Source organism: Kogia breviceps, chromosome 5 (assembly GCF_026419965.1).
Source record: "Kogia breviceps isolate mKogBre1 chromosome 5, mKogBre1 haplotype 1, whole genome shotgun sequence".
NCBI lineage: Eukaryota > Metazoa > Chordata > Mammalia > Artiodactyla > Physeteridae > Kogia > Kogia breviceps.
In genome coordinates, this window is record NC_081314.1 from 46860206 (window position 1) to 46884384 (window position 24179).

A 24179-nucleotide genomic window follows, 5' to 3' on the forward strand; every position below is an offset into this window, starting at 1 on the left:
TCACCTTACCAACTCCTCATGAGGGAAGAGAATCCAAAGCCTGGATTCTGTAACTCAAGATGTGTGACCCAAGGACCCAAATATTGCAGCATTCACATTGCAACAAAAGGCTTCTGATTTGAAAAAGAAAAAAAAATTATTGGTATATTATATACCCTCAGAAAAGTGCAGCTGTGTTGAATGTATACCTCGGTGGCTTTAAACAGATGGTGATACCCATGAAATCACCACCATGTCATGATATGGAAAATTTCCAGTACTTGGAAGGCTTCCTTGTGCTCACTTCTAGTCAAATCACCCCATCCCACAAACATGACCATGACTCTAATGTCTATTACCATAGATTCATTTTGCATGTTATTGAACTTCATATAAATGGAATCATGCAATTTAGAGTTTTTCATATCTGTCTTCTTTCCTCAACAACTGTCTGGAATATCATCTGTTGCGTGTATCAGTAGTACTTAAAATGTTGAATATCTTTTTGTATACTGATTGACCCTTGAATATTCTCTTTTGTGAAGTGTCTGTTCAATTTTTTGGCCAAATTTTAGTGGGTTGTCTTTTTCATTTTGATTTATAGGAGTTCTTTAGACTGTCTGCATGCAAGACTCTTGAGTTTTAATCTACTTCTCTTTTTCTACAAGTGGGTCAGTTTGTTTCCTGAGCCCCCTCCTCCTTTTCATTCACTCCTCTTAGATTTCCAGAACTCTCACATGTAAGCTACCCTAGTGGTTCTCTATTTTTGTGGGACTAAAATTCTCCCAAAAGTGAATTAATGCTTAGATATAAGTGACTGAAAATTCTTTGTTACTTTAACCCCTAGATATTTATCTTTTGAAAGGAAATGAAACAAATCAACAGATGGTGGAATTTCAGAAACTGGGAAGCTGATGGAGACTTTTTTGAGGGAAATTGGGGGGTAAGAATGACCAACAAGAGGTACTTTTTATATCTCTGAAATCCAACATTGCTGTCATTTCTTAAACGTTTCTTTGAATGTGGACCAATTAAATGTTGGACAAAGAAAAAAGACACTTATTCATCAACAAATGATTGCTTCATTAAAAAAAGAGAAAGGATTAAGGAATATAGGGCTAAACCTGGATCACTGGTTTCAGGACTATTTTCAAAGATTGGGCATCAGAGGTTAACACCAACCTGGGAACCTTATGGTGTGATGTTCTAGGGAGACTTGTCCTAGAAACCAGACTTCATGTTGCAATAATGACTTGTTAGGAGATAACAAAGCATGCTTATTAAATTAATGAGCGGTGTTACATTGGGAAGTAGAGTCTAACACCTTATAGGCAAGAAAATGATTTAAAATAATTTGAAAGTGAAAGCAAAACTTGGAAAAAAATAAGAAATATCATTGAAGGCAATTTTAGTGATGACAAAGAGGGCCAAAAATAGTGAAAAAAATTAAAATAGAGGTGTGTGTGTGTGCCTAACCAGACCCAAAACAGTCTGTGGTCATCCTCAAGCTGAGAGTGTGCTAGAAAAGAAAACAGGGTTTGGAGATGACCAACCCAAGCAAACTGTATTATTTAATCTCTCACTATAAAACCAGTTCTCAGTTATGTGTGCTAAAAAAAAACCCACAGGCACAGATTTGAGAATCTTAGTCTGTTTCTGCCATAAATATTTCACACCTCAAGTATTTATTGGTCATTAACAGTTGGGTACTGTGATAGATAGTTATCATACAGTTTTGTCAATTCCTTAATTAACGTATTTATTAACTATAATAGGAGACCAGAAGAGAGGTTAAAAGCAGTCTGTGAGGATTAGGGGAGCTTTTGCATTAATTTATTTCTCCATTCAAGAAGTATTCATTGAGGGCTTCCCTGGTGGCGCAGTGGTTGAGGGTCCGCCTGCCGATGCAGGGGACACGGGTTCGTGCCCCGGTCCGGGAAGATCCCATATGCCGCGGAGCGGCTGGGCCCGTGAGCCATGGCCCCTGAGCCTGCGCTTCCGGAGCCTGTGCTCTGCAACGGGAGAAGCCACAACAGTGAGAGGCCCGCCTACCGCAAAAAAAAAAAAAAAAAAAAAAAAAAAAAAAAAAAAGAAGTATTCATGGAGCATCTACCTCATACCAGGCATCAAGATAGATGCTGAAGATACAGATTTGCATAAGAAAGATGAGTCTTTGTTTTCATGGAGCTGGCAGTTTAGTGGGAAAGACAGAGGAGATGACTTTAAACCGTGTCTTGAAGTATTTTTTTGGTGAAAAGGGAGGAAAGCCATTCCTGTAAGGGGCTCCTGTAGATAGAATTACAGTTTGGAAAGAGATTGGTGAATTTGCAGAACTGCAAATAGGGTGATGTGGGCTGACGTCATGTGGAATGCATGTGATGAGAATCCAGTGAAGTAGATGCTTCTAGTAATGTTGCAGTTAAATCTACCAGAGTCTGGGATAGCTAGCTGCATCTAGCTGTCTCTCTGTTTATCATCCTATCTATGTAAGGCCTACTCTATGGATGGCACTAATAAACATTGGGGGAATTCATACAGCAATGAATATGACAGGGTCCCTATCTTATCCTTAAAAGTTCTTATAATAGGGCTTCCCTGGTGGCGCAGTGGTTGAGAGTCCGCCTGCCGATGCAGGAGACACGGGTTCGTGCCCCGGTCCGGGAGGATCCCGCATGCCGCGGAGCGGCTGGGCCCTTGAGCCATGGCCGCTGGGCCTGTGCGTCCGGAGCCTGTGCTCCGCAACGGGAGAGGCCGCGACAGTGAGAGGCCCGCATACCGCAAAAAAAAAAAAGTTCTTAGAATGTAGGAATGTCATATCCCAATGACATGAAGGTGAGAGTAGTTGAGAGGTAGATGAAAATGGAAGGAGCTAGATTCAGGGTTTGACTTGGCTCCATTCTATCCTAATCAAGACAGAATTCTAAACTCTTTCATAGGGATTTCCCATCCTTTACCCTCAAGTGTTCAAAGACTTGTGTAGCAGTTTTGGGTTATTTGTCTCTACTGAGAGGTGGCAGAGCAGACAAAAAATAAGCCTATTAAAGTGAGAAGAAGAAAATGACCCTTTGGTTTTCCAGTTGACTATGTTCTGGTCAAATAACTTTTAAGTATCTGATTCAAAGGGGTTAATTTAGGGTTACATTTATTATATATCCTCTTAAATGCCCTTCAGAAGCATTGGGTATATATTAGTGAGCTTTTTCTGCAGTAACAAACAACTGCCAAATTTCAATGGTTTATAATATTTATTTCTCACTCGTGTATTTACAGGTTGGTTGTAGTTTTGTTCAGTTCTGCTTGGCTGCTCTGGACTGGGCTCCAGGCTGTGGACTGGGTTCAAGTCTCTTTCATTCTGGGACCTAAGTGGAATGAGCGGCCATCATGTAGGGAAAGTTTTCTTCATGGTGGAGGGCTGGAGCTCAATGAATGATAGAAACTTGTACTAAAAGTTTCTGCTTGGACATGAGTCAAATTCACTCAAATTCCATTTGCAAAGAAAGTCTTCTGACCAAACCCATAACTGGGCTGAGAAGTATTCTCTTCCCACAGAGCAAGGGTGGGAGTAGGTAGCGTGAATGTTTGCTGATAAATACAAGCTACCATGATGGAAGTATATATGTATTTATGTACTTTTTAAAATAAAATAACTTCTACAGATAAACTGAAATCGCTTTCAGAAGTGTTGTGATCAGAAGTTATTAGAAAATACTACAGTGCAAAGGAAATGTTCTAAGATTTTCTTTCATGCTATATTAGATGAGTTAATATTAGAAGAATATGCATTGTAATGATCTGAAATATTTGACTTGGGGTAAGATTGCTATGGGGGAAAAATGAAAATTTAGACTGTGATAATTTGGAGGTATCCATGTGTGAGAAATAACTGAGCAGTTATTCATTAATTTAGAACTGATGTAATGATACTAATCATCCAGCCAGGATTAGAGTGATCCATAGGTCTTTAAACATAGGAGCGCATATTTTAGGGGGGAGGTTGGGATGGACCGAGGGATTTGATGAATATTTTACAGTGTAGATTAAGCTACATATAACTGAAATGTTACTGATACAGTCTTTATGTTTTGTTTGCCTTACAACTGATTTCCCCTGCAAGGTATATTGTATAATTTCTGTTTTAACAAGTGACAGAAATAGTCATTTTCCTGGTGTGTGGCAAAAGCATAAGTTAGTCCTTGTAATGGGACTGTAAATATGGCTCTGGCTGAGGTATGAACTTATGAGTTAAACTCAGTTATGGAATTAGGGATTAAAACTTAGAATAGATTAACTGCAGTGTATGCTGTGTGTATATTTAAGTGATTGCAGGGCATTACATAGCATGATGAAAACATTGCATTTTCATTCCTTCTTGTACTTTTATGCTTTATGCTGATATTAGGTGTTGTTCTTAATGTGCAGTGATGATGATTTTAGATTATTATTCACAATTCTGCAGCTTCACCGAACACTACTTACAACTAAGCCACTGAGCAATTTTAATTGACTTAGAGATCACAATGACCCTCTCTAATTAAGATGTATCACTGTGTACCTGCAGTTCAGCACATGGCAGCCCATCCTGTCAGGGGCATCAAATTAGTTCTGTTTTCAAATACAGATGATGTACAACATTCCTGTAGAAAACTAAGAATTTACTGAGAGGGTAAAGTAAAAAAGCAGTAGAGAAGTTTGTTCTTATATCTAAAGAGAAATTAAAGCCCTCATTAATTATTTATGAGGTCACTGGGATCCAGCTGTTTCTCTCCTTCCCTCCTCTTGTTTGTCTTTTGGCCATTGTAGTAGTTAGATTCCTTTCAGCTGTATTTAATGGGAAACCTGATTCAACCAATAAAGACATGTATTATCTCACCTAACAGGTGGTTAACAGGTAGCATGGACCTCAGTCATGAGGAAATCAGGATGCTTGCTCTGTTTCTCTGTTGTTCTCTTGGCTCGTCCCTCTTCTCTGCATTGTCTTTTGTCTCAGGCTGGCTTCTCCCATTGTGTTAACATGTTTGCCAGCAGCATGCAAGGAAGCATGCTTCCTTGGTCATGTCCAGAAGAAAATATCTCCTCTTGAATATGTCAGACGCCTTAGTTAAAACACAATATCTATTCTTCCTTGTGATGGCTAATTTTATGTGTCAACTTGACAAGGCTAAGGGATGCCCAGATATCTGGTAAAATGTGTCTTCTAGAAACACACATTAGAAGAGATTAGCATTTGAAACAGTAGACTGAGCAAAGCAAATAATCCTCACTCATGCAGGTGGGCATCATTCCATCTGCTGAGGGCCTGAATAGAACAAAAAGGAGGAGGGAGGGTGAATTTGCTCTCTGTGTTGAGCTGAGAGCCCTCAGATATCAGTGTTCCTGGTTCTCGGGCTTTAAAACTTGGACCAGGACTTACAAAGTTGGGCCACCCTCCCACCTTGGTCTTTGGGACTCCTAATGGGACTTACGCCATTGACTCCCCTGGTTCTGAAGCCTTTGGACTTGGTCTGAATTAAGCCATTGGCTTTCCTGTTCTCCGGCTTGTGGGACTTCGTGGCTTCCATAATCATGTGAGTTAATTCCTATAATAACATTTCTCTTCCAATCTCTCTCTCTCTCCTTCTCTCTCTGTGTGTGTGTGTATACACACACACACACATATACATGATGGAATGAGGGTTTGTTGGTGGGCTTAGTCCTGGAGATGGTCTGTTATGGAAAAGGGCAGAGCAGTAAGGTAGAAGTTGCCGGGAAATCTGACAGTTTTGTGGAGGAGAGCTACCTTACCAGCTTGAATTTTACATTAAAGAATAATAAACTATCGGTTTTACTTCAAGTTTTTGTGAGTTAGGTTTAAGTTTTCTGAAAAAAGTTCACTCTCCAGGTTTTGTGAATCACTTTAGATCACCTGCTCATCCTTGGGCCAGAAATTGTCTCCAAGGGAACCTATGAAGTGTTTTAATTGGCTCAAACCTAAGTTGCTGAACCAATCACTGGCAAGAGGGATGGGATTACAATGATTGGTTAAGACACTAATTGCACAGAGGTGAAGAGATTGGGCTCTGAGTTCCAACTCATGGTGTAAAAATTTTGCCTCCTTCACTGACTAGTTGTATGACTTTGGACAATTGCTTTATCTTTCTCTGTCTCAGTTTCTTCACTCAAGAGCAATGATGATAGCACCTACCATGTGGGTGACTGGAGGTTTAAATGAGAATAAGGTATTTAGCTCAGGGTCTGTTACAAAGCAGAGCTGACCTCACAAAAGTCACTGCTGGTCATGGGTCCCCAGCTTCTTTTCCACAGTGTCTTCATTTTGAAGAATGTGCAGGTGACACAGAAAAAGGGATTTTATTTTTTCTCATAAGTTGAGGACATCATTTTTTTAGATACCATCTCTCAGCAATGCTGATCAAGAATGTTCTTTATCCCAGGTTTTACTCATAAAGAAATTAAACACACACACACACACACACACACACACACACCACATGCACTTTTAAAGTTTTAAAGCACACAGGCAACTTTAAAAGGGATCAATTTTGATGCCATTGGCAACAATTATCAACTGGCTTAACTATAGCATGCCACCATCTGGGCAGCATTCATCTTAGATGACATTTTAGCTGAGGTCTCTGGGCAGATAAAATTGTAATGGCTGTGTACATAGGTATCAGATGGTAGTGACTGGAGGGATCTCTGCTAATGAGCCAGTTGGTTTAGTTCGATATAAGGAAACAGTCTCTAAAACTTACACATGTTTTAAAATTTAATCAGATGCTCATGGTCATGGTGAGTTGTTTTATTGGAGGTTTCCAAGCAGAGGGGGGACAATCATTTATCAGCAATATGATTGAGAGGTTCACACACAGAATGCATGGTTAGACTAGGTAACTGCTTTTATGTGAGCTGCTTTGCTTATGTCTTAATTCCTAGTCATGTCAACATAAATATGACCTTCATTTAGAATTTGATCTACCAACAGGCCATTGTAACTCTTCACTTGGTGAGTTGTCAATGCCAGTCAGGAATGTGTAATTCCTCAGAAAAGCCAGCAGTTAAAACTACTCATTCAGGGCTTCCCTGGTGGCGCAGTGGTTGAGAATCCGCCTGCTGATGCAGGGGACACGGGTTCGTGCCCTGGTCCGGGAAGATCCCACATGCCGCGGAGCGGCTGGGCGCGTGAGCCATGGCCGCTGAGCCTGTGCGTCCGGAGTCTGTGCTCCGCAAAGGGAGAGGCCACAACAGGGAGAGGCCCGCGTACCGCAAAAAACAAAAAACCCAACAAACTACTCATTCAAAGACAAAGCTTAATCACCCTGAAGCTATAGTTATTGAAATCGTAATTGAAAAGGACCTTAATATGACAAAAAACAAATAAAAATTGATGAGGCCAAGTGAAAGGTAAACAGTTCTTTGGAGAGAATTTAAAAATTTCATGCATTTATCTTTACTCACTGCAAAAACAAGGCAATTACAAGACTTTTGACTTTTAAATTATAATGTTGCCACATATTTTAACTTTAATGTTTTGAAGAGTCTTGGATGAAATTGTTTTAATTGAGGCCAACTCAATTTTTGGTTACTATTTATAATTAGGTGGAATTTTCTGTTAATGTAATTTTGCTATAAAGCCTTCAAAACAGCTAAAAGAAAAGCTAGCAGTATATGCAACGAACAGTTATTTATACAACCCTATTTTCTCATCTAATGGACTTAGCAATAAAAATTTAAGGGGAGGAAGGAAGCTAATATTCATCGGGCCATCACTCTGTGATAGGTGACTTGCGTGGCACACAGTGTCTTATTTAGCTTCTAAGTAACTGATGAGATAGATATTGAACATATTTTATAGACAAGACCTTTCAGAAACATTAAATATCTTGTCCAGGGTAAGCCAATACATGCTGGAGCCAAGATTTTGACTTAGAGTTGCTTGAATCTACATAAAATCCATCCCTGTTACTCTAAGGTGGAGATCTTCCCGCCTCAAACTCCAATGCGTTCACCAGCCAGGGGCATAAATGAGTGACCGTGAACGGTGGGTGGAAGGGGATGTGAGTCATGTAGAGGCTGAACTGGGGGGTGCCAATGGCACCTGAAGGCATTCACATTAAGTTAAAAAATCACTTCGGCAGCTAGACACACTCATTTCCTAGACTCATCAAACATGCATGCCAAGAGTTTGCAACCTCTGAAATGCTGTTAAAGTTTCATGCTATAGATTGAACAAATAATTTGAGAGACACAATCAAAATGCAATTTTGTTTCAGTCTCCCCTGATTTCTCTAAAATTGCATTTAATGGAAGAGACTTTTCCACTGGAAACTGTAGACAGGTTCAAAGGACTTTTGGTAAGTAAAAGACCTGCCCACAATGGATTTAAGGCATAAACATTCTCAGTTCAGAAATTAGTCTTCACTCCTCCACAATAATCAAAATTTCATAATTGATCTGTCAACCATCTTCCTTGTTTCCTCAGCTGGTCCCTTGCTCTGTGAGAGAGTGTCATGGTCCTTCTTTTCTTTCTTCTTCACCTCTTCTCTCACCTCACAGGTGAAGGGGGTAAAAGCTATAATAAAGTTATTACCTGAATTGGTGCTGTGTGAGCTGGCTCAGGCAGAGACTTGAAGTTCGTTCTCTGTGAGGTTCTTTCAAAGCTCCCTCTGTGATCCCCATCTCTAGGAACTTCTCACCTGCCACTGCCTTGGATGGAGGAGGGGGGATGCAAATTGATGTCAGTGGATGTTTGAGCCTCCATCTGTAAGCCCTAGGATTTCTGACTTTTACCTGAGCTTTCTGTTGCTGAGCCTTTCCTCACCTACTGACCCCACACTGGTTCTTAGTGGTGCACAGCAATTCCCCTCTGTAGTCATTGGTCACTTCTCTGCCCCTCTGGATCTCCCAGGTTAGGAGTCAGCCCCCGGTCCAGTCTGCCACAGAGTAAGGGAGACATGCATCACATGTAATGGGCTCTCCGACTGTCCCACTGAAGCCCCCTGCCCCTGCTTACTAGGCTTTAGGTGAGGGTGCAGTTTGGAGAGGGGTAGTGGAGGCTGAGACTGTTGTTGGGTCCAAAAAAAAAAAAAAATCCTTCCTTCGACCCCCTTTAAAAAAAATCTTTAACCTGGTTGACTGGTCCAAGAGTCAGGGGATCAGTTTTCATAATTTTCTCTGTAAATTCTGCATTTTGATTAATTGCATCCCAGTGCCTCAGGTGAAACATCGATTTGGTAACACTCAACTGTCCCTCTAGGTAAGGCTGATGCAGCACCGAACACAACAAAAATAGTTTCATAGATTCATTAATCTAGTAGAACCTTGGAAAACAGGATCTAGAAGAGATTCAAGGAGGACCCTTAGGTGGGCTTTGTGTGATCTATAAACCTCCTGGAATTATGTGCAAAATTTCAACATATGTGTGCAAATGTGTGTTTTTAGAGGGTTTATGGCCCCAAACAGGTTAGAAAGCTCTGGGAAAAAATGTTACAGTGTTTCTGCACATAAACTACTTTTTTTTGGGGGGTCCATATATCCATACAGGAGTACAGGAATAACTGGTCTGCTTACTCAAGTTATGCTGTAGCTGGGTGAAGTCAAGGAAGATGTGGATGTCAGTAACTTTGGACCCTACTCCATTCTTTCCCTCAAAACTTACGACTTTTAACTCCCTGGTTGTCAAAGTTAAACTAGTTTTAAAATCATTTATATCAGCCTCTTTCCCCTTGCTTTAAAAAAAAAAGTAACATGGTGGCAGTAGGGAAGGGAAATTAAATCATACTTTTTACACTAAACACCATTATCTCTTACATGTGTATTTCTGGTAATATCCATTTTTTTCTGGTTATTTTATTCCCAAACTGCTACTAAGGAATTTATAACCATAGAATCTTTTAACGCAGTTAAGGGCAGAAACTATTAAGGCAGCAAAAATAGAATTAGGAAAAGAAAATCCTCATCAAGTAATGGAGCAGTTAAGATGTTCTAATTAAAATTAAAATTGTAAGTGGAGTGCATGAAGATAACTTAAAATTTTTCTTAAAATTTGGGCATTTTTGGTCTATATTTTAATTCACTATACCTTATACTTAAATTTCCATATCTTATTGAATCTATGCTGACCCCTAAATAAACTGTCAAGGAGTTTTAAAAATGAAACTTCAGCAATACCAGTAATCAAGGTATTAATGAAGGCATTATTTTTATATAGATTTTTCTCTGCTGTCACTTTAAAGTGCTTTTAAAAATTCTTCTGAAACATAACTTCTTCTTTGAGGCAGGAAATAATAAGTTGCAACACAATTCAGGAATCCTTGGGGTTACCCACACTCAGCCTCCTTTCACAGACCTTCACTATTTCTTTCAAACACTTTTTGCTCCCTCCCCACCTCATTCTCTTCACTCTTGGTAGATAATTTTGCTGCATTGCAGCTTAAGAAAGTACAGCCCTTGAGGTAGCAGCTTTATCACCTTCTACGGTTAAAAGCACGTAAAACTGTCCCATCCTTTTCCCCTGTTTTAGAGACAGAGGTAGCTTCTTTTCCTTCCATCTCAGCCCTCACTTGTGCTGGGCGACCTGTGTCCTGCTGCCTCTCCTTACTGACTTTACACATCAATTTTCCTGTCTCTCATCTCTTCTAATGCTCCATCTTTTCCAGTGTTTCATTTGAGCTTATGAACATGTTTCTGCATTCTTCATCCCAAAAAGGACTTATTGGTCATCCTAATGTCTCCTTACCCACTTCTACACCATTCTTGTCATTCATTCTCTCCACTTTTTTCAATTCACATTTACTCCTTCATCCTTTGCATGCCACCAACCTACAAACTTGGCAGGTGAGAGCCATTTTAAAGGAAAGACAAAACAAACAAAATAAAGACAATGTATGGCATTAGCATCCTTCCTAGCCTTTCCCATATATGTCGTATAGTTTACAACTTTGTCCTCAGAGAGTAATACAATCCTGTTTCTTTTTGCTGAACATAAGGCCGGGTATATTGTAGATGAGCATCAGATATTAAATAAAATTTGTTTTTTGCATTATATCAGTTACCTATTGCCATATAAATACTGTGTAACGACCACAAAACCTCTTGTGACATGCAGCAGTAAATATTCCATGAGTCTATAGAGTTCAGCTGGTCTGGGGTAGGCTCAGTTGATCTCATCTGGGCTTCCTCATGTGGCAGCCATGGGCCATCTAGGGAAGCTTTGCTGATGTTGGCTGGGCTCTCTTATTTGTCTGAGAGTTGCCTGGCTGCCAGATGGCTTCGAATGGCCTCAGCTCAGACAACTGGGGAGACCTGGCACTACTCACACGTCTTGGCCTTCAGCAGGCTCGCCTGGAATGATTTTCATGAAGATGGCCGAGGTGCTAGTGTGAGGACAAGTACACTGCAGAAGTACTTTTCAAGACAACTTCTGCCATGGTTGCTAACATCCCATTGTTCAAAGACAAGTGCCTTGGCTGAACTCAGAATCAAGGGCAGGGGAGTCATCTTGTCTCTTTTTTGAAAGTAACAGCAAAGCCTCATGGGAAAAGGTGTGAATCTAGGAAAGGATAAAAAATTGGGGTCATTAATACAATCAATCCACCAAACACCTGATCTTCAGATTGATCATCTGATTTGTTTGCATCACTATTCCTAAACATCTCCCAATTAGGAAGCAATTGGTTGCTTTCTTTTTTTCACTCATATAGAAAAATCTTGAATTAGTCAGAAGCATGTTAAGCAATTCTCTTATTGAATTTATTCCTTTGTATATCATTAAGTGCCTCAGACAAACCAAGGTTTATTTCTCCTACACAGCAAATTTGGAGGTTATGTGGTGGTTGTTGGCATTGATTCAGTGGTTCACTGATTTCAGGACCAGTGTTTCTACGATCTTTGTTTTATGTCCGGAAGATGGCTGCTACAGCTTCAACTACCACTTTCCCATTTAAAGCAGGAGGAAGGAGAAAGAAAGGTGCACCCAGCAGACTTGCTTTCACTTTCCTTAACTAGAACTGTGATATGTGGCCACACCTGGCCAGAAGATGGCACACAGGAAAGGGTTAGGGATGAGTCAGTGATTCTGCAGTGTCTGCCACATCTAACATACAGTCCCAGGAGTGGGGTGATTGGGTCAAGGTGCCATGAATTTTATTTTACATTCCTTACTACATATTTTTATAGTCCTTTTCAAATGGATTTTCCAGTTTACAGTGCCCTTGGCAGCACCTTTACCATACTTTCATCACAACCTGGCCAACATGCTTTGACCACTAATGAAGTTGAACATATACAATGTGCTATTCAATAATTTTTTTCTGAAATTTTTCCATTTATATTCTTTTTCTTTTTAGAAGTTGTTTTCTTATATATTTAAACGTGCTCTTCAAAAATTAAAGGTATTAACTCTTGATGTGGAGAAAAGCTTCCACTCTAATATTTAAACTCTAAACTAAGTCTTCTCAAAAATTATTTAATTTGACTGCAAAATAAAGGATACAAAATCTAGTACCTCTTTTCCCTCTGGTTTGGTTTAGATCCAGATATTTTTCCTTCTACTCTTAGCTGTTGCAAACATTATCCATTGGCTGGTAGAATATGTAGAAAAGATATTTGTTGAGGCATTTGGGGTTATAAGTACAAACAATTTTGGCTGGATCTATAAAGAGAAGCCCCTTTGAAAAAATATTTAGCAAGTTAATTAAAAAAACATATCCATCTAAACTTGCTGAGTCAGAGATTTTAATTGCACTGATTTAATTCTCTGATTTTCTCAGGGGCAATCTCTGCGAGCTACTTAAAATGACAAGAAATACCTTTTTAGAAACATTTCTTCTTTGATTTTTGCAGAGATCACTTTAATAATCCTATATGCTGTGATGGGCTGGGATATAGTATAGTTTGGGATGCTAATCTTTTCCATCCTTCTCAGCCAGACATGAAAATGGGTCCAGATTGTCCCAGTGTTTGACCCTCCACAGAGGGAGGAGACTAACAGACTCAAGAGTGGGGAAGATTGGTAGATGCTGCAGCTGGGAGAAGGGCCAGCCTCTAACTAGAGCTTGACAAGTAACTTACAGAATCCTGCCTTTAAAGGCTATTATCATTATACACTTGTCACTGGCTTTTAGTTGTTATAATACATAAGAGCTTAACAATGATTTTACTCTGAGCAGTGACAGTCATCACTGTGGCGATAAACTCTAAACTGATAAATGCTCTGCTTAAAACCGGAGGATCTGATTCATTACCTAGTTCCAAACCCCAGTGTGACATGGTAGCATAATATTTTAGCTTTAGGGGTAGTGTTATAGTTTTATTGGTATGGTGTATTATTTATAATCTTAGCTATCATACCCCTTCTCTCTAACTATCCATCAACTTTTATGTGTACAGCTAAAGAGAGTAGAAATCATCTTTCATAAAATTAAACCTAAATCCCTTAAATTTATTATATACAATCTAGCTCATGGCAGGCCTTCCATATGGTCAACTAAATATTAGTAAACTGAACACTACATAAGAAAATTAGATTCTGTTATGAGTTAGACAAGGCTAATGAAAAAAAACCCTACTGGTTTCTATTTTAGATAGGTTGGGATTTAAATGAGGATTACTAAATTTTATTGTATCTTTAGAGTACTATTCTGACATTTCTAGTGATCTCCATAAACTTCATTGCCCTATAACAGTTTATTAAGCTACTGGGTCTTCATAAATATGCAAATTAACTTACTAAGATTGTTTGCCATGATTGCTCATTAATTTGGTACTGAAAGGGCACTAACCCAGTCAATAGAAATGTCTAGTGGTGGAATGGTCTGTGGCATTCCTAATCTTGAAGCTTATTTGTCGCCATAAACTATTAAAATAATAGAATCACATTATTTGCATAAGTGGAATTACTCTTCTGTTCATTGGGCTTGATATCTTTTGTGTAGTTACATTTCACAAACCTGTAAACAGTCCTAATAGATGTAAGTTTGCCTCCTGGTAATTTTATTTTATTACATAGGCAGTTATTGTTTGGGAAATAAATTGCTGGCAGATTAAATGGACAAAACAATTGGTCTTAGAGTAGATCAGGAAAAATGAATGTTTATTCAAAAAACTCTAGAACGAAGAATTTATTTAGAATAAGGTCTAATTTCCTAAAGAGAGAAAGTTTATATGAGTATTAAAAAACAGGTGTTTTTTAGTTTATTTACTTTTAATTTGAAGTAATTATAGATTCATAGGAGGTTACAAAGAAATGTACAGGGAAGTCCCACGTATCCCTTCTAAACATTCAATGCCAATATCCCACACAGCTACAGGATAATATCACAACCAAGAATATGACATTGGCACAATCCATACAGATTATTTCAACTTCATCAGTTATGTATGCACAATTTGTGTGTGTGTGTATATATGTAGCTCTATACAATTTTGTCACATGTGTGTAACCACCACCACAATAAAGGTACTCAACTGTACCATCACCACAAAGCTCCTTTGTGTGCCCCCCTTATAGCATTCCCATCTCGTCCCCTTTTCCTACCCTCTGGCAACCACTAATCTGTTCTCCATGTCTATAATTATGTCATTTCATGATTGTTACAGAGATGGAATCTTGCAGTATGAATCCTTTTGAGATTTACTTTCTTCACTCCGCATCATTGTTTTTGTGTGTGTAGTTCATTTGGGTGGTTGCATGTAGTAGATCATTGGTTTTTGTGGCTGAGTAGTATGCCATGGCATGGATATACCAGTTTGTTGAACCATTCATCCTTTGAAAGGCATCTGGGTAGTTTGTAGTTTTTGGCTCAGATAAATGAATCTGCTATGAACATTTATGTATAAGTTCTTCTGAGAAAATAAATGTGTATTTCTCTGTGATAAATGATCAATAGTACATCACTGTATCATATAATAAGTCCATTTTCAGTTGGGAAAGGAACTGCCAAACTATTTCTCAGAGTGGCTGTGCCATTTTACATTCACCAGTAATGTGTGAGTGATCCAGTTTCTCTGCATCTCTGCCAGCATTTGACATTTTTCGTTTTAGCTATTCTGATAGGTCTATAATGATATCTCACTGTGGTTTTAATTTGCATTTCTGCTGGCTACTAGTGTTAAACACATGAGTTTCTTTTTTATTTTTTTAAAGACTCTGGTTCTCTTTAAGATTTTTAGGTACTATATTAATCAAGGATTTGCAGAGGAACAGAATCAGTAGAATATGAGAGAGAGGGAGAGAGGCATTTAGTTTACTTGAAGGAGTTGGCTATGCAAGTGTGGGGCTGGCAAGTGTAAAATCTATAGGACAATCTGCAGGTTGCAGATTCAGTTAAGAACTGATGTTGTAGTCTTGAGTCTGAAGGCTGGAAACTGAGGTAGAATTTCTATGTTGCAGTATGGAGACAGAATTTTCTCCTTCTTTGGGACACCTCCATTTTGCTCTTAAGGCTTTTAACTGATTGGATGAGGCCCACCCACATTACAGAGGGTAATCTGCCTTACTGAATGTCAACTGATTGTAAATGTTAATCACATCTAAAAAATACCTTTACATTAATATCTAGATAGTATTTGACCAAACTAGTCTAGCCACCATAGTCTAGCCACATTGATGGATAAAATTAACCATCACAGATAATTTTCATTGAAGGGATGCTTTTTTATTAGTACAATTTATTTATTTAAAAATTATGGAAAATATATTTGCCATTTTAACCAGTTTTAAGTGGATAGTTTAGTGACATAAGTATGTTCACATAAGTATTTCACACTGTTGCACAACTGTCACCATCAGCAGTCTCCAGGACTCTTTTCATCTTGCAAAACTGAAATTGTTTTAATTGAACAATAACTCTCTATTTCTCCTCCCCTGCAGTCTCTGGTTACCACTATCCTACTGTCTGTCTTCATGAATTGGACCACTCTAGGCAGCTCATAAGTTGAATCATACAACATTTGGTCTTTAGTGACTGGCTTATTTCACTGAGCCAAATGTCTTCAAGGTTCACTCATGTTGTAGTATTTGTCATAGTTTCCTTCTTTTTAAGGCTGAATTATAATTGTATGCCACATTTTGTTTATCCATTCATCTGTGGATGGAAACTTGGATTGCTTCCATCTTTTGGCTATTGTGAATAATGCTACTATGAATATGGGTTGCAATTATCTTTTTGCACCCTGCTTTCAATTCAGAAGTGGACTTTTTAACCCTAAAGTAGAATTGCTGGATTGTATGGTAATTCTATGTTTAATTTTTTGAGGAAACTCCATTCTGTTTTCTATAGTAGCTGTACCATATTATATTTGCACCAGCAGTGCACAAGGATTCCAATTTCCACATCCTCACCAACACTTGTTATTTTCTGTGTTATTTGTTCTTAAAAACATTTTACTTAACTTTGGTCATTTAATAGCAGCGTCTAGCTTCATTCACAAATTTGCTTGTTAAATAGCACTTTTTGGAAAGAGCATATGAGCACATGTCAGGAGACTGGATTTCAGTCTTGGCTCTGTAGTTTAGAGCTGAGCTACCTTGGGCATGTGGCTAAATGTTTTTCTTGATTATCAAACAGGAATAATATCCACATTGGGAAGGTGAAGTGAGGTTTTAGTTGTTTAGCATACAAATGCAAAGCTTATTATTATTATTGTTGCTATTGTTATTACTGTGTTTCCTGAAACATTCTACTAAACAGAGTGCATTGTCTTAGTTTTTTGTAAATGATAATATGACAAAAATGTAGCCTCTAATAAGTCTTTGCTCCTTTATTTCAGTTTCTCACCCAGTATTTAATTACTTGCATATATTAAGAATGGTTTTATCTTTGATAATTATATTAATACATAATAAATAGTTACACATAATTTTCTAAATTTCTATATACTTTCTTACCAAACTATTTTATTTTTAACCTCATGACAGTCCCAGGAGTTGTACTGGGTTGCTCTGTCATTGTACAAATGAAGACACCAGCCGTCAGCCAGGGCAGCATTGTGGAGGGGAGCCAGGCAGAGGGAACCTGGGCTGGGATGGTGTCCTCTGTCTCCCCAGTCTCAGCACATGTAGTTTCATGCGTGCCATCTTCCAGAAATGTAATCTTATCCTCTTGATCTGATAAAGTTTTTATTTTGGCTTTATTCATACTGATTGTCAGAACAATTGCTAATAGGGGCTACCTTTGCATGATGTCACATTTTATTCAGCTAATTACTTTTAGGGGAATTTTTGACCATACCATAAAATCATATGATGTGAAAACATTTACTACTGTTAGAATATATCCCAAGAATCCATACATTTTATTTTTCATGGCCACTCAATATATTTGTGTTACATTTATAACATATCCACCTACATATCTTATTCGTGAAAATGTAAGGGGCAACTTAAAGGTGTTTTACATTTCTGACTCGATATAAAATGAAAGCAAAACCAGAATAAACCAATCCCACTAAAACAATCACCACTCCCACCAATACCACACCTGGGCAGCTACACATACTTCAGAATGTGTGTGTGTGTGTGTGTATTGGGGCGGGGGAGAGGAGCAGAGTTCTTTTTATGACATTTTCTTGGGGCTAAAATCTGATACTACATTGTTCTTGATTCTGCTGGAAGCTTCAGTACTCTGGTTTCCACATCTCTATCTCATTTCCCACCCCCATAGATTCAGCACAAACTCTGCTAATCTAACTTCCCAGATGGTTTGTGGGGTGGGGTGGAGCGCTGTGGGTAACCCATGGAAATGATAGCATTGTCAAAAGTGTAAGGACTCAGCTATGTCCACTAGGAAATGTCCTGCATTTCTATTTGGTCTCAGTAGAAGACTGCAAGAGAAATTCTGGATACCATTGGCACCCACCCTTCTGTACTCCAAGGTTCTCTTCTCTTCTTTACCTCTTTTCTTTATTTCATCTCTTCTCCTTAGTTTGTGGGCACAGGAGCATGTAGTAGTAATGAAGTCAATTGACAATGAAGGTTTTATCACTGGAAGAGGAGGCATCCTCATTCTTTACTTGGCCTCAGAGAGTGACTCTATGACAGATCATCCATCTTGCAAATTCAGGCTCTTCTTCAGTGGAAAATGAGAAAATAAAGAATCAGCACAAGTCAATCACCTCTAAAGGGAAAAGTAACTAAAGGGGCTAGGTTAGGTGGATTAGGACAACACAACACTAAAGGGGAAAACTATTTCTAATAATTCTTGTTCCTTCCTTTTGGGTTTTCTTATCCTTTTATTCCTAGCCTGATCTGTTCTGTTTTCTCTGGGGAAGAAAAAAAAGGAAAACTTTGCATTTATATTTATTCTTGTCAACTGAAAAATAAATGAAAAAACAGTTGGATATCTATAACATACATTGGTGAAAAATTTTACTTAATATCAGAAGAACTAATTTTGGCCCAATTATTCAGAACGTATATTGTGTTATCAACTTTATTTAGTTTTCCATAAACTTTCTTTCTCTTGGTGGTTATGAATTAGCAGCAGGGATGTTGACGCCATTCTAAATAATCTGATCTTTATTCGCACTGGTGACTCTTGGGAGGTGACTATGATCTGGTGGTTAGAAAATCCAATTTTTCTTCTATCCCAAAGGAAAAGCAATTGGTAAATGATCACCTCAGCTGAAGACAGGAGAGTCTTGATAAAATATTTCATTTGTACTTTAAAAAACTGCTGTAAGAATGTGACTGTCAGATTTTTACTGACAAAAATGGAAAAACAGTGAAGTAGAAGGCAGGGTAACTGGGCCCTGTTCCTACTTAACTAGCTGAGTGACCTTGGGTAGTCATTCAAACTTTCTCCTTTTCATCTATGAGATCAGGCTAAGAATATCTTCTCTACCAGTTTCTTATAACGTTTTTTAAAAAAAGGATCATAAGAAAAAATGACTTGAAAGCAATTTGAAAAGTAATTATAAAGTATACTGCTTGTGTAAACTAGCATAATAATATTACTGAGAGGAAAACAGTGAATTTACTTTTACTGTTGCCAATGCTAAATAGGTTTAAGTGGCAGATTTTTATTGCACATTAGAGGTTTATTTTGGGAAATATTCATGTCTTTAATAATGCTAGGGAAAAACTGAATGTGATATGTTCCAGGACGGAATGTGTTTGCATGTGGAAAAAGATTAATTAACCAGGAAATCTTTCCTACTTCAAAAATAAATGAAAATGCTTCTTTTCAGGTTTTTTCTTTAATGAAAATATAATAGGTCAAGATTTCTTTATATTCTCTTTTAAAAATGGTACTTCATTATGAAAACTATTAAAATAACAAGAAATCTGAGACAAAAATTGCGCATTGAAACCTAGTCAACATTTTTATGTGGCCAAGTTATTTCATAATCATTGATCATATCTGTTTAAAATTTTTACAGACTGCAGTAATAATATAGATAAGGCTCTGTAGTCTATATTTTTACTTAATGTTACATCAAAAGGTTTTTTTCCATTTTATTAACCTTTTATTATTATTTAAATTTTTTTCTCTTCTTTTCCTCAAGGTAACCAATGTACCAAGCCTGGTACATACCATGCTATCCCTTCTCCATCATGAACCTCTTTGAAATCAGCAGATAATGGATCTAATTCATGTTTTTTGAATAGCTTCATGACATTCCATGATAAGAAATTTATTCTATTATTTCCCTACTGTTGGCATTCAGTGTTTCTCAAGGTTTTTTGGGTTTTTTTTTTGCCACTACAACAATGCTCCAATAAATATTCATGTATTTATTTATTTAGTAGATATTTATTGAGCATCTGCTATGTGTCAGGCACTGTTCTAGCTCCTAGGAAATGCCTGTGGACAAAACAATATCCCAGCCCTCATGGAGCTATGTTTGAACCAGGGAGACAGTCAGTAGATAATAAACACACTAAAAATTGGATTATAGGGTGTGTTAGAAAGTGATGTGTTATGGAAAAAAGATAAAGTAGAACAGGGAAAGGGGTTTGGGAGTATCAGGTGGTGAGTTACAATTATTATTATTTTTATTGGAGTAGAGCTGATTTACAATGTTTTGTTAGCTTCAGGTGGACAGCAAAGTGAATCAGTTATACATATACATATATCCACTCGTTTTTAGATTCTTTTTCCATATAGGCCATTCCAGAGTATTAGGTAAAGTTCCCTGTGCTATACAGTAGGTTCTTATTAGTTATCTATTTTATGTATAGTAGTGTGTGTATGTCAATCCCAATCTCTCAATTTATCCCTCCCCTCCTTTTCCCTCCTGGAAACCATAAGTTTGTTTTCTACATCTGTAACTCTATTTCTGTTTTGTAAATAAGTTCACTTGTACCATTTTTTTAGATTCCACATGTAAACGATATCATATATTTGTCTTTCTGTGTCTGACTTACTTCACTCAGTATGACAATCTCTAGGTCCATCCATGATGCTGCAAATGGCATTGTTTTGTTCTTTTTTATGGCTAATATTCCCTTGTATATATATACCACATCTTTATCCATTCCTCTGTCAATGGACATTCAGGTTGCTTCCATGTCCTGGCTATTGTAAATAGTACTGCAATGAACATTGGGGTGTATGTATCTTTTCAAATTGTGATTTTCTCTGAATATATGCCCCAGAGTGGGATTGCTAGATTATATGGTAGCTCAATTTTACTTTTTTAAAGGAACCTCCATCGTGTTCTCCATAGTGGCTGCATCAGTTTACATTCCCACCAACAGTGGAAGAGGGTTCCCTTTTCTCCACACCCTCTCCAGTATTTATTGTTTGTAGATATTTTGATGATGGCCATTCTGACTGGTGTGAGGTGATACCTCATTGTAGTTTTGATTTACACTTCTCTAATTATTAGTGATGTTGAGCATCTTCTCATGTGCTTTTTGGCCATCTGTATGTCTTCTCTGGAGAAATGACTGTTTAGATCTTCCATCCATTTTTGGATTGGGTTGTTTGCTTTTTTTGATATTGAGCTTCATGAGCTGTTTGTATATTTTGGAGATTAATCCCTTATTGGTGGCTTCGTTTGCAAATATTTTCTCCCATTCTGAGGGTTGTCTTTTTGTTTTGTTTATGGTTTCCTTTGCGTGCAAAAGCTTTTAAGTTTAATTAGATCCCATTTGTTTATTTTTGCTTTTTTCATTACTCTAGGAGATCAAAAAAGATCTTGTTGCAATTTATGTCAGAGAATGTTCTGCCTGTGTTTTCCTCTAAGAGTTTTATAGTATCTGGCCTTACATTTAGGTCTTTAATCCATTTTGAATTTATTTTCATGTATGGTATTAGGGAGTGTTCTAATTTGTGAGTTACAATTATAATTTGAGTGGTTACGACAGGTCTCATTGATTAGAAGGAATTTGACCAAAAATTTGAGGATGAGGGAATTAGGGGGGAAGAGAATTCCAGGCAGAGGGAACAGCCAGTGCAAAAACTCCAAGGTGGGAATGTGCCTGGGGGTGACTAGGAGGCCTTTGTGGATGGAGCCAACTTCATGGGAAGTATGGTCAGAGGAGTAATAGGAGTACCAGGTTGTATAAGGCCTTGTAGGCCATTGTAGAGTCTTATAGCTGTTTTGAGTGAAACAAGGAGTTATGTCTGGGTTTTGAACAGAAGAATGAAATAATTTTTTTCATTCAACGTTGTTTTGAAGAACTAGTCATATGAAGCTTTTCACAAAATTTAATTACTGCTGAATATTTCATCATGTGATGTTTCACATTTGATTCATTCATCACCCTATTAATGGATATTTAGGTCATTTATAATTTTTGGTTACTACAAATCTTGCTGCAGTAAAAATAATGGTACATGTCTTCTTGTACACATGTGTCAGAATTCCTCTGGAATATATTCTCAGAAGTGCAAATGCAGGGTCATTTTGTGACTACATTAAGGATCATTTCTCTACACAAATTTTTATTCCCCTATCCCTTTCCTAATAGATTTATAATTTTATTTTCTGCATTCCTGTATTCAGGTTCTTCAGAATTCATTTTTGGTTATGGTGCATGATAGCAATCTAGCTTTAATTTCTCTCTCATGGAGATTTTTGCTACAATATAACTTTTGAATAGCAGATGTGTGTGTGTTTGTATGTTTGTGTGTGTGTGTGTGTGTGTGTGTGTGTGTGTGTGTATAAATGTAGTGGGCAGAATAATGACCTCCAGAAGATATTCAAGTCCTAATCCCTAGAACCTGTGAATATGTTATTTTACAAGGCAAAAGGGACCGTGCGGACATGGTTAAATTAAGGATCTTGATATGGGAGATTATCTTGGGTTATCCAGGTGGGCTCACAGTAATCATAAGGGTCCTCAGAAGAGCGAAGCAGAAGGATTAGAATCAGAAAAGTGGTGATGATAGAAGCAGAGGTCAGATTGATGCCGGGAGCAGGCCATGACCCAAGGTATGGAGGTGGCCTCCGGAAGCTGCAAAAGGCAAGGAAATGGCCTCTAGGAGCTGGAAAGGGAGATTCCAGAAGGAATGCAGCCCTGCTGACACCTTGATTTTAGGACTCCTGACCTCCAGAGTTGTTCTAGTAAGTTTGTATTCTAAGCCACTAAGTTTTTGATAAGTTGTAAGAGCAATAGAAAATGAATACCATATATATAGTGTGTGTGTGTGTGTGTATATATATATATATATATATGTATATATGTATAGTAATACCATACACATATATTTATTCATTGTTACTTTTTTTTTTTTTTCTATAGAGGTGAGATTTCTGGAATGCAGGTGGTATATATTTATAATTTTTTTTTTTTTTTTTTTTTTTGCGATACGCAGGCTTCTCACTGTTGTGACCTCTCCCTTTGCGGAGCACAGGCTCCGGATGTGCAGGCTCAGCGGCCATGGCTCAAGGGCCCAGCCGCTCCATGGCATGTGGGATCTTCAGCAGGTGGACTCTCAACCACTGCGCCACCAGGGAAGCCCTATATTTATAATTTTAATTAATACTTCCAAATCACTTTCCAAAATTGGTATAGCAATTCACACTTCCACTGAGATGTATTATATTGGCACTAGATATTAATATGTTCTTAATTTTTTTAGTCTTATAGCTGAAAAATTGTGTTTCAGTTTAGCTTTAATTTGCATTTCTTAATGAGTAGTGAAACTGAATACCTTTTCCCATATTTATGGGTCATTTGAATTTCCTGTATGTGACTATTCATAACTTCTGTGCACTTTTTAAAGACTAAATTATCCTTTTGCTATAAATTGGTAGGAACTCTTTGCACTCTGTAGTTGACCCTTAACCTATTCTATGGGTTGTAAATATTTTTTGTTTATTTCTCCTATTTTAATGCTAGTTTTGATGTTTTTTCACCTAGACAATTATTTAAATTCTTATATAATCAGAAATGCTTATTTTTCCTTTAATTTCTTAGTTTCCTCTCATTTTTATTTTGATGTAGAAAAGAGGCTCATTTACCTTAAGGATCATTCTTAGTTTTAAAAAAATGATGACAACCTTGCTATTAGAGAAGTATTGTGTTAAATGAAGAGGAAAGCTTCTGTCATTATTTTCAGTCTCTATCAAAGCCTTTTTCAGGTTTTGTAGTTTGGGAGAGCATATCTGATAATGAATTTAAAATGATTGTTCTGGAAAACTGTAAGGAGCTTCCTTTAAAAACTAAAAATAGAGCTACCATATAATCTAGCAATCCCACTGCTAAGCATATATCTAGAAAAGACGAAAACTCTAACGTGAAAGGAAACATTTCTCCAAAGAAGATATACAGATGGCCAATGGGCACATGAAAAGATGCTCAACATTGCTAATTATCAGAGAAATGCAAATCAAAACTACAATGAGGTATCACATCACACGGGTCAGAATGGCCATCATCAAAAAGTCTACAAATAATAAATGCTGGAGAGGGAGTGGAGAAAAGGGAACCTTCCTACAGTGTTGGTGGGAATGTAAACTGGTGCAGCCACAATGAAAAGCAGTATGGAGGTTCCTCAAAAAAATAAATAGAGTTGCCATATGATCCAGCAATCCCACTCTGAGGAATATATCCAGAGAAAACTCTAATTAGAAAAGTTACATGTACCCCAGTGATCACAGCAGCACTATTTACAATAGCCAAGACATGGAAGCAACCTAAGTGTCCATTGATAGATGACTAGATAAAGAAGATGTGGTGTAAATATACACAATGGAATACTACTCAGCCATAAAAAAGAATGAAATAATGCCATTTGCAGCAACATGGATGG